Source organism: Pteronotus mesoamericanus, unplaced genomic scaffold (assembly GCF_021234165.1).
Source record: "Pteronotus mesoamericanus isolate MK-2021 breed Mesoamerican mustached bat unplaced genomic scaffold, CSHL_Meso_final contig_20, whole genome shotgun sequence".
Taxonomy (NCBI): domain Eukaryota; kingdom Metazoa; phylum Chordata; class Mammalia; order Chiroptera; family Mormoopidae; genus Pteronotus; species Pteronotus mesoamericanus.
Window position 1 is genome coordinate 82,701,647 of NW_026555085.1, and position 9,354 is coordinate 82,711,000.

Here is a 9,354-nt window from a genome sequence, read left to right on the forward strand (position 1 = left end):
AGTCTCCTCTGTGTGTTCCTTCTTTTTAACTTATCCCCTCCCCATTTCCTGTCTGCCTTTACTCTGAGTTGCAGCTCCCAAGAAGAGAAGGCAGCTCTTACATCCCCAGAGCTTAGCACAGCTCCCAGCAGATAGTAAGTGAGGAAGACATTTGTGTTGATTGACTTAAATCCAGATACTATGCAAGACACAGGGAATAAAAAAAAAGAAGCAATCATCCTTAAGAAGCAACAAGGAAATCAATATGGGTAAACAGTGTTCAAGCTAGCGTGAATCATCTTTGGGGACAAATAGGATAGGGCTGGGATGGGGATGGGTTTGGGACAGAGGAGACAGCACGTTCGCAGGCATGCTCATGGAGAGGGCTTGACTGGAGCCAACCTTGGGGGTAAGCATGTATGGCAAGACAGAAAGCCAAAGGAGCAAAGGAGTCAGATATCAAAGGGACTAGACTGCCTGAATACTGGCATCTTATCCTTCTCTCATAGGGAAGGAACCCTTAAGAATTTTAAACGAGAGTGGTATGATCATATTTGCTATATTCTGGATGAAGTCCAGTAGGTCCAAGGGAAAGACATCCTAGCTATAAGAATGAGAACTGTGTACAGAAGGCAGTATGAAAGATGCACATCTTCTCATGCATTTCTAAACCCAGGGGAGCTTTTAAAACATGAAGCTTTGCCAGAGGCTTTAAAAAGATTTTAAATTTCATTTTCAAGCTCTATGTGACCTGGACGAAGGTCCAGGGAGGCTGAATGGAGCATGGAATGAGAGGGGTCCTGGAGGCCTGGGAGGCCAGTCGTGTGAGTAGGGGGATCCTGGCAGACCTGGGAGCAGGCACTTGGCTGTGGGTACCTCTGTACTTAACACAGAATGGAAGTGCCATTCCATGCCCTTGCTGGAGCTCTGCAGCACTGTCCTTCAGAGACCACCTCCTTCCTTTCTCCATTCTCCCCCTGCCCCCAAAGTCAGGGCAGGGCTTTATTATTTCATGTAGCTGTGAATTTCTATAATAATCTAGGTATACTTTAGATTACTAAGCTGTGTTCTTGCAAGGTTAAGTGGTTACTCTATAAGTGATTTGGATTTCCTAACAATATACTGAACAGAAAACCCTTTAAGGTATAACAATTTTCTGCAGACATGAAAATGAACTGGAGCGAGGGAATTGGAGTTTAGTTCTGGCTTTTCAACTACCTTGAGCAAGTCACTTAACCCATTTGAACATCAGTGTCCTTATCTGTGAAATGAAGGGCTTGGGGCCACTAAGCTCTGCAGTTCTTTCCAGCCCTGTCCCAGACTCAAGGCTACTTATTCCCTGGAGTTCTGCTAACATGATTTGGATGCCCCTACGTCTCCTGTGTGCAGAGTTCAGCACAGGTTCACTGAATGAAAAACTGATCAATAATATTTGCTTCACCCAGTCATGTACTCCTGTAACTTTGTGTTACCTCCATTAGAAAAACTGAAAAAAAAACAAAAAACAAAAAACAAAAAACACCAAAAAACCAAAAAACAAAAACCACAGTACTTTAAAATAATTTTATGGTGGTTAGAAAATCCATTTAAATTGCAATGAAAAAGGCTGAATGCAAGTCTTATTATTCGAACTGTGTACATTACTTAATTAAATTGAAAGCGTTAAATGAAAGGGAAGATGATTAACACCCAAAATGGGGGCTTATTACTACTCCCTGGTGTTTCTGCTTCTCCACTGAGCCCTCTTATACAAGAAGCTGCACAGCACACTCAGTTTCAATTTTATGCAAAACCAATTTTCCTCCAAATGAAGCTGTGCTGCCTTGGTAATTTAGGTTTCTATTTTGGTATTCTATTTTTTTCTCACTTCATATTTTATAAAAGAAAATGGTAAGCCTTAATTGTTCCCTGAAAACAAGAAGAGTCAAAGCTAATAAATGGATATTTAGTAAGTACCTACTGTGTCCAAGAATTGTGTGAGGTTCCAGAAATGTGAAAGAGGGGAGGACACATTGAGAATGAATTGCAGATGTTTGAAGATCCCACAGAAATTGCTGAAATTGGAAAACCTACTGCGGCTTCAGGACAATTAAGACAGAGAAAAATGACTGTTAATATGAGTGTGTGTGAGTGGAGAAGGAAAAAAGATCTTTTTCAGGACAGATGCATTTTTTTGTAATATGAAAAATAATAATAATAATATTAAAGCTAAAGGGTCAGAAACAAAGAAAGGTCCTGGCAACATTATCCCCAGTGACCTCACCCCCTTTAGATATGGTGTAACCTGCCAATGGATATCAATATTGTGCCTCATATGCTATTTGTGAAAGAAAAAAGACATGGGACATCCATTTATTGGATTACAGTAATATGGTCCTCATTAAACCCCAAAAAGAAATCGCGGGCTCTTAAGCTCCATGGGGAGAGCTTCATGAACAACATTGTGCACAAAAAGGCGATTTGTAGAAACTGCTGATCATCATGCTGTGCTGATGTTTTACTACAAAACCAACATTCAGACAAGTTAGGTATTGCATTTACACACAAATGTGGAATCAACAGGTGTTCAGTAAGTACTATTCTCAATCTTGTAAGCAAGAATATCAACACTCAGCCCTGCTTAGAATGTCTAGTGTTGGGCACATCCATTGCTTTGTCATCCCGGCACCCTTCCCCCTTTCACGGTAAGAGCAGCCCCACTCCCATCCCACCTCCACTTTCTCATTGGGGAACTACTCATCCCAAATACCACCATTTTGGGGACCTGCTATGGACAGTCCATGGATGCTTGAACAGGATAGGTATGTGATTCAGGCAAAGTCAATTATAAAACCAGTGGAGCTGATCAGTGTAGCTCAGTTGGTTGGGCGTGAGCACACAAAGCAAAAGGTTGCCAGTTTGATTCCCAGTCAGGGTACATGCCTGGTTTGCGGGTTCAGTCCCCAGTTGGGGCGCACATACAAGAAATAACCAATTGATATTTCTTTCTCACTTCAATGCTTCTCCCTCTCTCTTTCTCCCTCCCTTCCCCTCTCTCTAAAAGTAAACAAATAACATCTTTTTAAACAAATAATAAAATCCTACACCTCTGGCCATGGCGGTTGGTCCAAGGGTTGGCATGTGACCCAAAATGGAGCCAAACAGAATCCTTCTCTGTGATCTTTATTTTTATTTTTTACTTTTTTATTCTGAAACTAGGAGGGAGAGTTCTCTCTTTCCTTTTGAATTGCAAGCCCAAGTGATGTCCCTGAGGAGGAACCAGCAGCAGCACTTCTATTTTCATGTGGAAAAACCCGAGGTGGCAGTTCACCCAGTGAGAGGCAGAAGTGAGAGGCAGAGACGCGTGAAACCCGGCCTTCAGTATGTAGTTTTAAGTGTGCACCAAAGTGTAGCTAGATGCAAAGACGGAAATTACATGGGGAAAAAAGTTGCTTTTTTATTAGTTAGATATACTAATTCAAAATATTTTTGCAAGCTGAATAGTAGAGGCACAGTGCACAGATTTGACTTGGGAGATGTCCCTTAGGGTCCCGGCTGGGTCCTTTGCTTGCTGGATTGTGCAAAGTTCTTGAAGAGAACTTTGGGACATACAGAAATGCTATATGGAAATATTTCAATATTTAAAAATCAGTATGGCTTCCCATGCATATCAACTAGACATCAGCTCTGATTTAGGGAACAAGGAGATGGAATTGGAGCTGTTCTTTGTGAAAATGACAGAGAAGACTGTGTGATATAGTTTGCATCCGGCTATTTAAAAAATCTTTTAAAAATCAAATTACTTGCACTCAAATTGTTCTGACAGGTCTGGATTTTGGAGTTTTTATTTATATCTTAAATGGATGATGACCAAGGTTTCATTTCTTTCCACAATCCAGCTGTCCCTGAGCATTCCACCAAGTGCCAGAAGATCATAAAGAGTGTAGGAAAAAAATCACTTGTGCATAGGCAGGCCTAAATAAAATAAGAACTTAAGTGTTATAATAAATACAGGGCAAATGCTCTGAGCATCAAAGAAACTAATACTAATAAAAATAAGGAAGATTTAAAAAATATATGGAGTAAAAATTTCTTGGATTTTTGTGGGTACTTTAACTAATATATCCACTAAAACAAAACCAAACAAAAAGAGTACTAGTGAAAATAAGAGATTTTACTCCAGGCCTGTCTCTAGCAAACTGAATAGTAAAGAGATGCTATTGATTGAATGGAGATCGATGATCAGCAGACAACAGTTCAGTAGCACGCCTTCTCTTCTCAGCCCCATAAGGAACATTCTTTAGGAATCCAAGAGACACAGATTAAGTGGCCATTCAACACCATCACAGTAGTTTCCTACTCATTTCCTTTCCATCTCTCGCCCCCTTCCAAGGCATCCTACACTTTGCTGCTAGATCTATCTTCCTGAGACCTAATTTTGATGATATTAATACTTCCTTGTTTTGTATTTTCAATGACTCTTTACTGTCTACTCAATAAGGCCCAAGACACATTTTTGAGTATTTTACCTGGACTCTCTCCATTCTCTGACCCTAGCACAATTTACCTTCCTATTTCCTGTGACTTACCTACCTTTGTGCCATACACCAGTCAAAACAGATTATTTGCTTGTTTTTTTCCTAACAAATCCTACACTTTTCAACTTTTGAGCCACTGGCTGCTTATGTGTTCTTCTCAATAAATGTACCCTTTATTCCTCATCTCATTTCAGTTTTGGTAAGCCAAATGTCACCCAAACTTCAAAACTTGGCTCTCATATCATCTTCATGAATGTTCATTACAACTCCCTGAAGTATCTTTCTCCTTGAACCTTCATTTTACTTCATACTACTCATGTAAATCTATCATATTCTATAACACCAAAGTCTATGCAGTCTTAAATGATCCCAGCTAGTATTGATATTTGTTGAATGAAAAGATGGGTAAAGGAATGGATAGATATCTTGTGGTGGTAATTTAGCCCTTAATTTGTGTCCCTTACTAATTTGTAAATTGTTTATGGATAAAGATTTTACTTTGCACATGTTTGTGTCACTCATCACTCTAAACAGTGTCTTGAATGGATCAAGTTGAGTAAATATTTATTGTATTTGTTGCTAAGTGTGTACTTGTTATCCCATGAGGTCTGAATGACATAGCAGACCCAGTCTTCACACCCTCATTTCTTGTTTCAGCTTCTGGACCATGCTAGACTTTTAAGTTCCTGATCCAATTTTTTCATCCACCTACCCATTCATAGTTTTAGCTTTTGTTCAATTTTGGTGTTTATCTTTGTATCTTAGTACTGTTACAAGGTGTGATTTCAAGTTGTTTTTTACCACTTATTAGATGTGTGACCTTGAGCGACTAGCTTAACCTCTGAGTCTTTTCTTACCAACAGGAAATTATCATATTTAATGAGGGGGCACCCTCCAAAAAAAACAAAACAAAACAAAAATGGAATTATCATCTGGAGGGAAGGTCCCTTGTAGTACAGGCTTCCTGTGCTAGGTGAGTATTGTAGGAGCACTCTTGTATCAGTGTACCAGCTGGTGTCATTGTGGGAGGCTGCATTAGGCTTCAGTGAATTTTTTTTGAAGACTCTTTCAACACCTGTACCCATTTCATGATAGGTGATTTACGAGTGCACCTGCTCACACTGTGCTGAGCATTCAGTAGTTTTTGACCAAAAATGTCATGACCCTCTTGCCCCAGCCTCCCTATTCACCTTATTTCACCCTGAGTAACTTATTTTTTGTTTCCCCAGATGACAAAAGTCCTCAAAAGTAAACGTTTTGCTGATGTGGAAGAGGTGAGACAAAAAATGGCAGAAGCACTAAAAGACAGTAAAATTGATGACTTCAAAAACTATTTTGAGCAGTGGAAAAAAGGCTTGATAGGTGTACTGCATAAAATAAAGAGTACTTTGAAGGTGACAAAAGTTTAAACATGAAAGAATAAACACAAAATTTTTTATAAATAAATTTTGGTTTTTTGGGTCCTCCCTCATATCTAACAAGTGGGAAAGATTAGATAGTAGGTAAGAAGATGTGAGTCCTCTACAAGCATGTAAAATAAATATACATACATAAGGATAGTTAGCTTTCCAAAGATAAACTTGGCTATTAGAAAAGACAGAAAGATTTTAGTCACTAGACTTACTTTATGGAAAGTTTTGAGCACTTGGTAAGAATGGGCACAAGGAAGCCAAGATCTTTATGACTTTGTTCAATATTGACATACTATAATCCCACATAAAACTTGTACTAGGAAAATCACTCACATGCTAATAAAATTTACTTATGTACTTGAGCTCTTTATGCTTGAAATATAACAGGTCAACTCACTAATTATTTTCCTCCTAATTGTGGAATGAGAGAGATTGGCTTAAGGTCAGTTCAAGTAGAAAAGTCCTATGAATTTTAGTTCATTTTGATTCTTATAGGAATAGTCTAATCCAACTTCTGGGTTATTGAATGAGGCTGTATCAGTAGAGACATCGAGGTAATAACAAAGAGGGGATGCACTAACCTCTACCCTGCTAAATTATACCTGGACTTGTTTCAGACTTGTTCTGATTTTAAAAGGGTATTGACAAACCACGGAACACTCAGATCAAGTTGGGGAGGGAGATTGTCATGATTAGTTATAGGTATCAACTTGGTGAGGCTATAGTACCTTGTTATTAAGTTAAATACTAATCAATGTATTGCTGTGAAAGAAATGTGTAGATGTGATCAGTATCTGCAATCAGTTTACTTTAACCAAAAGTTCTCTTTATAATCTTGGTGGGATCCAATCCTTTGAAATGCCTTAGGAACAAAACTGAGATTTCCCTAAGAAGAAATTCTTCCCCAAGACTGCCGCATCTACCTTCTAGTCTGCCTTACGCACTTCAGACTTGCCATTGACACAGTCACGTGAGCCAATTCACGGAAATAACTCTCTTCATATATATCTCCTAATGGTTCTGCTTCTCTGGAAAACTCCGGTACAGAGATCAAGCAAGAAATACAGGGATGAAGAACTTAGGAAAGCCATACAAACAGTGTTCCAGTATGTGAATAGCTGTTATGTGAAAAATGAACCAATGGATGGAAGTAACAGCAAGACGTATTTGGGCCTCCCATATACAAAAGTTAAATGGGGCTTCATTTTAGAAAAGGCAGCTGTCCTACAGAGAACACATTAACAATGGAGTCTGACCAATCTTTCACTCTGTGAGGAGCATGCCAAAATATTGCATTTTTTGGTTCTAGGCATTAAATGAGTCCCTTCTTCATAACACTTTAAATTTTATTTGTTCTGATAACTCTTCTTCCTAGAACTTCACTTTGGCTCATATAAACAATACTTTTAATGCGTGGATCATTATCCTAAGTCCCCAAACTCCTAGATGCTTATTCATCAACACTCATGCTCATATGGTTCTTATTTTATAGAAGATAAAGCTGATGCTTTCCTGATATCATCCAACCATCCCGTACCAGAGCAGGACTCGGAGAAGGATAGCAAGTTTGTAAAATTTCAGCCAGTGTTTTTCTTAGCAAACTAGGTGGCATCTCTCAACCCAATGGCTTTAGTGATGTACAATTTCCACAATTTTTTTGTGAGATTGTAGCAAACAAAGCAACGCAAAACAAGACAAAACCAAAATATTCTATGCTGGAATGAGCATAGAATAAAAAAATGAATTTTTAAAGACCATCTCTGAAATGTACAAATGGCATTATGATGTAATGCCTAACACTACTACTGTCTGCATCTCTCAAAACTACTGAGGGAATCTTATGAAAATTACTTCATAGCTGTCAGATTACTTAGAAATCAGCCAGCTATGACTTTGAACTATCTACTTTAAGTGTGTCTTACACACCCTACTCTGGTGCCATCATGCAAGCACATACTTGTGGAGGGCTTCTCCCTTAAATTTTACCTTCCCCAATGTACACTTCATGCAATTGCTTGCTCTAATTATTTTTTCTTCTGTTCAGCAACTTTGGCTGAAATATGAAGCCAATATAAAATATAATTACAATATAATAATCATCCCTTGCCACTAGAGATGAATATAATGGATTTCCTCAATTAAAACGAGACACCTTTTAACTCTAATCATTAGTTCTTAGATGAAAATTATACCTGTTTTAAGTCCTTGTGTCTAGTTACCTTGAAGGATTTTGTCGGTGTTCTAATATTGGTTACCATAATCTTGTTTCTGCTTTCTTTCATTTCACTAAATTATATACAATTATATTAGCTCAGTAGGATGTAGATCTTGACATATTTTAAAAATAAATTAAAAGGGGAAAGGTATTATTTTATATCAATCTGAAAAGAAATAATAAACCTTAGAATTGAATACATTTTTCACTACTTTGCAGTTCCTAAAATCTCCATGGTGTTCTTAATTATTTAATATTTCTCATTTTCCTGGAAATGAAGAAATTTTTAACAAATATATTTTAAAATCTCCAGAGCTGGCATGTCATGAAAAATATTTTTTTTAATTCTTGACTAAAAGGAAAGTTTATTCACTTAGAATTTGAAGTTATTGTAAAATTGAAGTTTAATTGATATTAATGTTTTAGTTAACTCAGGTTTTTCAGACCTATTTCACAATTCTATATATAATAGCCTCTTAAAAAGAAAGCATATTTCAGAATAGTAGTTAAATGGTCAATTCAGCTTACAGTATATAAATAAGCAACCAGAAAGATATTGACTGTTCTTTTAAAAGTACATCAAAGTCAATTTTCATACAAGTTTTTGCTTTCCTCTCCAGGACTAGGACATTTTTCAGAGAAAAAAAAATATGGTGGTCTTATTTCTTCTCAGCAGATCAAGGATTGACCTGGGGTCGCCTAGGTGGCCTCTAGATAAACCTGTGAGCCGGACAGTTTGTCCTGGACTCTCCGTAGGTGTCAGAGATAGTGCCTGGGGCTGCCTGAGGCCCTGGGCCAGGACATCTATCTCCACTCACTGCCAGGGAGCCCAGCTCCAACGCCAGCCCTGCCCCCAAACATCACCCAGAGGTCAACCTTAGAAGGATGGGCTCTGGAAAAAGGGCTTAGGGTCATTTGCGCAGGAAAGGCCAGGTGGGCCCTGGGGGCGTGGTCTATAGGGGGCGTGGTCAGCAGGGGATCCATGCTCTGGTGGGTGTGGGACTGGGCTTAGAATAGGGTAGCCCATACTACTGCCCACTGCATCTCAAGGTCAACCAAGGAGGCGTTTCAGGAACTGGGCCCAGAGGAACCCCTAGAGCCCTGGCGCTACGGGCAGTACCGATGCTAAGGCTCCCTTCCACCTCAAGGGCCTTCCCCAGTTCTCTCAAGTTCCACGAGACCAGTGGTTCGCCAACTTAAGCCTGCATCAGAATCGCACGGAGAGCTTGCC